General features: G+C 46.7%; 2 long non-coding RNA genes across 2 annotated transcripts in view; both read right to left on the bottom strand.

Annotated features, from left to right (window-relative positions):
* The window catches only part of LOC109309318, a 17,935-nt gene extending 11,741 nt beyond the window's left edge, over nucleotides 1–6,194 (bottom strand). The window contains exon 1 of the long non-coding RNA XR_002100878.1: nucleotides 6,183–6,194. This is a non-coding gene — a long non-coding RNA (uncharacterized LOC109309318). The remainder of the gene's footprint in view (nucleotides 1–6,182) is intronic.
* Nucleotides 6,195–6,871: 677 nt separating this feature from the next.
* The window catches only part of LOC109309542, a 10,605-nt gene continuing 9,095 nt past the window's right edge, over nucleotides 6,872–8,381 (bottom strand). Inside the window, exon 3 of the long non-coding RNA XR_002100949.1 lies at nucleotides 6,872–6,884. This is a non-coding gene — a long non-coding RNA (uncharacterized LOC109309542). The remainder of the gene's footprint in view (nucleotides 6,885–8,381) is intronic.

Raw genomic sequence — 8,381 nt, 5'->3', positions numbered from 1 at the left:
ACAAACTCCTGCAAGACCGTTTCAGGCTGGACATAAGGAAGAATTTCTTTACTGTCTGAGCCCCCAAGGTCTGGAACAGTCTGGCAGCAGAGCAGCTTGCAGGTGTGGCTGGGGCCAATTGGAGTCGCCCAACCAGAAGGGGTTTGGGCTTGAACTATATAAGCCTAGGGCCTGAGCTGGTCAGGTTGTCTAGCCTTGAGAGGAGCTCCTGAGTAACATCTGAGCTGGGGTAAGCAACTCTCGAGGTCTATGGATGGGTGGAGGAGGTCCCAAGAGGTCTGGGAGCAAGGGCTGTATAACCCAGTGGGGGCAGCAACAGGACTGGGAATAGGGAGACCTGGGAGATGGAGCTAGAGAGCCCATAGCCTTGGGCAGGGCAGGAGAGAGCAAAGAACTGGAAGCTGGGAAGCAAGGAGAGCGAGGGTGCCCATAGTTTCAGCTGGTCTAGGGACAGGGTCTAGGGGGTTAAAGGTCAGGGACCACTGCCAGAGACCAAGGGGGTCAGAGGACCTGTAGTTCAGAGAGGGGTGTAGGTGGGGGTGAAGGAGCCCAGAGGTCAGGGGCCTGAAGTCCAGGAGGAATGGAGATAGGAGCATGAGAGGGCAGGATGCAGTGCCTGGAAGCAGCTGGCATAGGTGAAGTGCCCAGGTTGGGGAGTTCAGCCTGAGATGCTGCACTTGGGAGTAGCTGTAAGAGGCAAAGTGCCTGGGGGGAGAAGGCAAGCCTGGATGCTCCACCCGGGAGTAGCCGAGCTAGGCAGTGTGCCTAGGTAGGGAGACCTAGTCGCAGGGACTGAGGCCATGGCCCAAAGGGACTGATGATAGACATGATTGATAACATCTGTGAGGCATGGACAGGGTTGTAAGAGAGCTCGGGAGCTGTGATTAGCCCTTAAGATTAATGGCAACCCTGGGAAAGGGCACCAATGGACCATTGGGGCCCACCTAGCAAGGGAAATGTGGAGATCAGCAGGAGCTCAGAAGAGCGAGTCCCAGTTCCTCTAGATGCCAGCTAGCTCAAGGACCCATTAGGCAGCCTCCCTTCCAATTAAACAGTTACACCAAGGCATGGCAAGTGAGTAAGAAGCAGAGGGCACCCTACAACTGGAGCTGGGTAAAGGTTGTGTGGCCACCATGGGACATCACAGTCACCCTGGAGCCCAAACCTTGTTGTACGAATTCATGAAAAAATCTGGTTTAGTCTAATGTAATTTTAAATTTGGTTACTTCTGGGATTTATTTCTTAAAACAACATTTTCTAATGTCTTCTAATTAACTGCTTTATCAGAATATGAATTTTGGAGGACTAGGTTAACATGACAGTATTGCAAACCTTCTGAAATTGTTTGCCACAATTAAAATGATCCAATTATATCTGTAAAACTCATACCAGGGACTCCAGCAATGTTAACAAATCTAGACCTTCATCTGAAAGTGCACTTAAGCGCACACAACTTTAAGCAAAAAATATGTTTTGATGAAGAACAAGCTCCTTCCTATTCAGCAAAACATTTACTTAATTATAAACATATACACAAGTGTTTTGCAAAACTAAAGTTGTGATGTCACATTGTAGTCCATTTCTAGTCAGTTGCAAAATTGATCTTTGTTACTGACTTTGACAAAGTAAAGTAAACCACTTTATATAGAGTCAAGCATCTGTTTATCTGTCCTTCATAAATCATAGTGCTGGAATTTATTCCAGCCATTAGGGCTTTTCATTTTAGAGACTTGGCATGATTTTACTTGCCACTACTTCTAATATAAGTAATTGCAAACTTACAAATTGTTTTATTTCAACAGCATGTTTCTTCTCTGTAAAAATGGTATATAAATAATGGATGTAGTTCTTAGAAGGACACAATCTCCTCTGCTTGTTAATTAATATTTTGAATAGACTGAGTTTGTTGCTGCCTTCATTGTAATCTTGGGAAAGGACAATATGTTGATCTTTTTGAAAGGTCTTTGAGCTGTCCTTTGAAATCCCTTATAGTCTAGAACAGGGGTGGCTGACCTGGAGCATGTGTGCCACAAGTATGTGACGTGTGACTTTTGGCAAATAAGGGGAGGGGACAAACAGCACAGTGGCAGAGAGGGCAGAAAGCAGAGCAGTGGATCGGGTGGTGATCAGGAAAGAGAACAGCAGATCAGGCAGGGAGCACGTGGCAGATTGAGTGGGAAGAGGGGGTTGGAATGGCACTCAAAGAGGGTGTGGGGCTAATTTGTGGCATGCCTGCTAAAAAGGTTGGCCTCATTGGGTGAGAAGGGAATTTGTCACTGCTCTCCATAAGAGGCAATGAGGAATTGCACCATACCACGGGATAATCTCTGTCCCCAGGAGGGACTGTACATGCACAAATGGATTCAGTCTCTTCCTAGTACTTTCTGTTCTCTCTAGGGACAGATAGTGACAATTTTCACCCAATCTGGCCCCTGAAAGTGTTCTACAGTCATGGCCAAACACAAGTGAATGTGGCTACAGAGAGCTTTAAAAGGGACCAGTCCCATGACAATCTGAGCCTTCATTGCATGAGGGTTCAGATGGAGATGCTCCAAAATGGAGTGCCTTCATTTAATGTCGGTTTATACATGCCAGGAGTAGGGCTGGGCTGACACAGCTCAGCCCTGTTCCTGGTGCTGTCTTTAAAATGGGAGAGGAGGAAGGGAGCAGAGGGAGTTTGGTTTGGGTTTTCTTTCAGCCAGCACTGGAGGGTGGGGGAGAGGCTCCAATCCACCTGCCCTGCCTTCCAGTGCTGGCTGAAAAAACCCCAGACTGAACTCCCTCTGCTCCCTCCCCACCCATTCTGAAGACAGAGCTGAGGTTGGGAGGAAGAAATGGTGGGGTTAGAGGGGAGCTGCTCCAAATTGCAGCTGAATTCCCCCAACCTTCAGGACCCAACAGCAAACATCTGGGTGCAGGAAATTGCTGCAACTCATAGCTCTGCCTGCAAAGTGCTATGAGTTACAGTGGGGGGGTTGCAATTCTGTCTGTGCCTTCGATTCTGTAATTGGGATTCTGCACTAGACTTCCTCTTGGTGCACCAGCTCTGTTTTGTGGGCTGGAGCTGAGTGGAGAAAGAGCTGTGACATCACCTCCTTTCTATACTCTTTCTGGTGACAGATTACCTTGGCGGGGGGGAGGGGGTTAGGATCTGCATTCCCAGAGTTCAAAGACTATCATTGTCAGGATCCCTTGTACAGATGTAAAAAAGCCGGAATCTTTTTGTGCACCTCCTACCTTCTCTGTAGCTGCACAATGTCATGACAATTTGGCACTATGTGCATATTGCTTTTTAGGAATTCGTCCCTTAATTGTTTTCCTTTTTCCATACTCATTGATACTTTTGGCACCATACCTAAATTAACGCATTTTTCTCCCTACTGCCTCCTGTGCCCAGAGATTATATCTACTCTGTTTTTCTACTGAGTCCATGATTCTTTGAGAAACAACCCTATCTAATGCTCCTTTCAGGGAGAATCAGGACTGCACTGCACGCTGCAGTGTAGTTTACAGCTACCTGAGCTACCTCCAAACAAGCTAGCTTAATACCTCTAGCAGTTGAATGTGGAACTTCGCATGTGCTAATTTTTCATCCCACTGCAACTAGATTGCTTTCAATATATGAGTTTACCCTTTAGTCTCTTCTTTGGGGTACTGGGAGCTTTCCTAGATGCGTGAACTGTTGGAAGGTTGGGCTCTTTCAGCTCTGCTCCAGAAGATAGTCTCATAATGGATCTTAGTGTGTGTTTGAGGGGATTTTTTCTGTTCTGGATTCCACTAATAATGTAGTTGCTTTCCCAAACTGCAAGCTTGGTTCTTCAGTCACAGACTCTTCTGTGGTTTCAATTTTCATGCCTTCTGATTAAAAACATCTTGTTCATACATTTCATTTTTATGTGGTGTGCATTACTTCTCAAATTCTGCATGTTTCATGAGTTGTCTCCTTTGCAAGGGTTAACAGAGAACTGTTTTAAAAAATCAAATGCTTCAGAACCTGCTATTGTTGAAAATAAAACTACTTTCTGATTGCCTGCCTCTTTCATTAGTGCCTATTGCTCACAGATGGAAGGTGAAATGCGGTTTAAATTTCTTCTGCTGGTCCTCTGTATTTCTAGATGGTTTTAGCTCTGTTGGAGTTTTTGGCTGTTCCGTTCTCCCACCTTGGTTATTTTCTTTAACTTCTACTTAACTACTACTGGCATCATATGGTGTTCAGGAATGTTTCTAAACCGGTGGCTGTCAACCTCTTTGGACTTGAGGCTCCCTTCTGCAATGCTTGTGAACTGAGTGGCACCTAATTTTAAAAAACAAATTTATATATTGCAGGATTCAACTCCTTGCTTGTACAAAGGCAGGGAGAAGCTTGAGCCTGCCCTTATCTGCTTATCTCCTCATACCTTATCTCTTCATACATCACAGCGTTCTTCAAAGTATTTAGTGTCATGCAACCCTGGCTAAGAGTCACTGCTATAAGGCAAAAATTATTGTTTTATTTAGTGACCAATTCCAGCTGTCTCTGAATAATGGAACATGGGCTTCTGCACCATCCGCCACTCTTAAAGTCACTTAAGAGTAGAGCTCCCAGTAGTGCATCTCACGCTTCCCAGGACTTCATGAGCACTCTCAGTGGGTTGACAGAGAAGAAGACTGTGGATGGAAAGAGGATGTTCCTTTAGCAGCTGGAGTTGGGGATGGATACCAACCCGGGAAAAGCGGTGCTGCTTTATTGCATATTCTTTTACACTGGAGATAACGGGAACAGTTGTACGTCAATTCAAAACGGAAGGGAAGGTCACGTGGCTTCAGCAGGTATGTTGAAGAGCCCTACCCTCTATTACATTCCCCCAGAGTCCACAACAATCCCAGAACATCAAAGATAAGACTCTGACTTTTCAGGTGGGGAACACTACACCCTTTCTGACAGATATGTGAGAGAAACTTCTGAATGATTTCTACCTCCCACCCCCTCTGTCTGCAGAGTAATTCTACTCTACTAGGTTTTATAGCATAAGGGGTAGATTCAGGCTGTGTTATACTACTATACTGAGTTTTTTAAAGTCTGGACTTGCTAGATCAATGTTTCCACATAGCAAAATAGCTCTGTCCCTTTGTATGTATGCATTACAATATCGTCTTTCTTAAAGTACATATTGAGAAATAGTATGTAATTATACTATTAAATGAGTTGTGCCTTTTTACAGAGGCCATATGCAGAGATGGATCCATAGGAAGTGCAGTGGTGTAGTTACATCCTTTCACAACTTTTTTTTTTTTTTTTAAAGTGCTCAAGGCAGGTAAGAATCTACCTCCCCTTCCCCTATATTCGTCTTTCAGTATGTCCTCTTTTTCCCTCTGTGCTCAGCAACCTATCCTTTCCCCTCCCATTTCCCTATTCCCCCGATGCTGCTGCTGTTTCCAGCTATTCCCCCTCTCTGCCTGATCCCAGCAGGTATTTCCCTACCAGCCTGGCAGCAGGCTCAGGGAGGAATAGATCACTCACCGCTGTTGTACATGGCTGAGCCTGGCCCCCTGCACAACCCCAGCAGTCCTGGCTGGAGCCAGGGCTAGAGTGGCTCTGTGGAGCTCCCCTCCCCCTGAGGTCAGCCAGGGACAGCAGCAGTGGCAGGCAGGAGAGGGAGGTAGGGAGAAGGGAAGGGAGGTGCCACTGAACATGGAGGGAAAGACTGAGGGTGCTAAGAGTAGGCAAAGAGGATGGAGCTAGCCCATTCTCAGTGGTGACAGATGACAGAACAAGGAGCAATGATTTCATGTTGCAGCTGGGGAAGTTGAGGTTAGATATTAGGAAGAATTTTTTTTCTCACTAGGAGGGTAGTAAAACATTGGAATAGGTTACCCAGAGAGGTTGTGGACTCTTCATAAAAAATATACACCTTATTTCCAGATTGAACTTGTTTAGCCTCAACTCCACTGGATCTAGTACTGGATCTCAGCCACTGGATCTTGTTACACCTTGGTTTAATAGATCAAAGTTTGTTCTGCATATCCATACTAATAGACTGAGATTAAGATGTCCCTTGCTCTTTGCTTTAATGTCCATGGACAGGATTGAGCCCTGGAATTGTTCTTGCCTATATGTTGTTGTTAATAGATCATATAGATAACCAGTGAGGAAGAGATTTCTTTTCTGTTTTCTTCCTCTACTGAAAGGTCAATGATTTGACTGAAGCTTTTTTAGAAAACTGTCAGACTTAAAAATACTTAAAAATAATTTAGTGACATGATTATCAAATGATGCGGGCTAAAATGCTTATAGTGATTCACTCATACGAGACCTATAAGGCTAATTTCCTGTTTCTTTGCCTCGTGGGACCCTATTTGCATGGATCATAGCTTCTAAATTGTATGTTCTGCATTGAATTCTCTCTGTATACAGTGACTAATACGTGTCCTTGCATTATTTCAGGACAGCACAGCTAAACACATGGAAGTCAAAGAACAAATTAACATCATGTGTTCGCAGTTGTAAGCCAGGGACAGATTCTGAAATATATAAATATGCCTAATGCCATCTTCACTTTTGCTGCAATGCTGCAGCACTGACTACCATTAGATTTATATGTTTATCATCTGGAGCATCTGAGAACTATAAGAGTGAATCACTATAATATTGGCTTGTAATGTATGTGTGCAGAGGCAGATTAAGGTACATTGTGGCCCTGGGCAAGCACAAAATTGGAGGCCCCTCCTGCCTTGGGAGCTCGGCTGCAGAGGGGAGAGGGGCCCCTTCTCCTCCTAGTGCTGGCAGGGGATGCTGGGTGGACCCTGCCAGGCTGTGGGGCATGTGTCCGCCTCTTCTCTCTGCTCCCTGCCCCGCTATGACTGAATGTACACACGCGCACACAGGTGTGCACACTCTATTCTCACTCTCTGCACACGGACACAGACACACACAGACACATGCAAGAAGCATGGGGAACAAGCAGGAGGAGCTTGCTCTCCTGCTTGCAAGTAGTAAAATCAACCGGGTTGGCCTAGTGGAGACATGGTGGGATGAAACTTTTGACTGGGCAGTAGACATAGAGGGCTATAGGTTATTTAGAAGACATGGGAAGGGGAAAAAAGGGTGGGGGTTGTGCTCTATGTTAGGGAACAGTATACCAGTTCCACCTTCCAAATGGGACCAGAGGAAGGCTTAACTGAGACCCTGTGGGTCAAGCTCCAAGGAGGGCGGGGGGAGAGGGATCTGGTGGTAGGGGTTTACTACAGGCCACCACATCAGGAGGAAGAGCTGGATCTGGAATTCTGCAGGCAGCTGGGGGAGGCCGTGCATGCAAAGGATGTTGTGGTCATGGGTGATATGAATTACCCTGATACCAACTGGGAGGAGCAGTCGGCCAGGTCTAGCCACTCACGAATGTTCCTGACATGCGTACAGGACCTACACCTTGTGCAGAAGGTAGTCGTCCCCACTAGGGAAAACGCCATACTGGATATGGTGTTAGCCTCTGGGGGCGACCTAGTGGGGGAGGTGCTAGTACAAGGGAGGCTAGGGGACAGTGATCATGAAATGATCCAGTTTGCTATTCAGAGAAAGGTGGGGAGGGTAACTAGCACAGTGCAAATGCTTGACTTTAGGAAAGCCAACTTCAATGTGCTCAGGGCAGTAGTCAGGGAGGCCCTCGGAGCCCAGGGGGTAGCTAGTATGGGGGTCCAGGAAAGGTGGTCCTTCCTGAAAGAGGCTATCCTTGGGGCACAGAAGGATGCAATTCCTCTGTGCAGGAAGGGGGGAAGAAGGTCCAAGAAACCTTCATGGCTGAGCGTGTATATCCAGGCTGGCCTGAGGGCAAAGAAAAAAGCATACTGGCGGTGGAAGCAGGGGGCAGGTACAAAGGAGTACACCTCCCTGACCCGAGCTTGTAGGGATTTGGTGAGGAAGGCTAAAGCAGCACTGGAGCTTAGATTAGCTTCTGGGATTAAGGATAACAAGAAGTCCTTCTTCTTGCTACCTATACACTTGAAAAAGTCTCGGGGTAACATTGGACCCCTACAAGGCAGGGCAGGGCAGGGCAGTTGGTGACGGCCGTGCGAGAGAAGGCAGAACTCTTCAATAAGTTCTTTGCCTCCTTGTTCCTGTCTGCTGACAATGGGGTGCTCTCGGATGACAGGGTAGAGAGTCCTGGGAAGGATGCAAGTCACCTGACAGTTAGTTCAGACCTAGTTAAGGATTACCTGGAGGGCTTAGATGTATCCAAGTCAGCGGGCCCAGATGACCTTCATCCATGGGTGCTGAGGGAATTGGCTGGTGTCATTGCAGAGCCATTGGCACGGCTGTTCGAGGACTCCTGGTGCTCGGGCCAAGTCCCTGAGGACTGGAAAAGGGCCAATGTGGTCCCTATTTTCAAGAAGGGGAGGAAGGAGGA

Source organism: Crocodylus porosus, unplaced genomic scaffold (genome assembly GCF_001723895.1).
Source record: "Crocodylus porosus isolate Cpor-Errol unplaced genomic scaffold, CroPor_comp1, whole genome shotgun sequence".
NCBI lineage: Eukaryota > Metazoa > Chordata > Crocodylia > Crocodylidae > Crocodylus > Crocodylus porosus.
The sequence above is the reverse complement of the archived record's forward strand: the minus strand, read 5'-3'. Positions and strand labels throughout refer to the sequence as shown.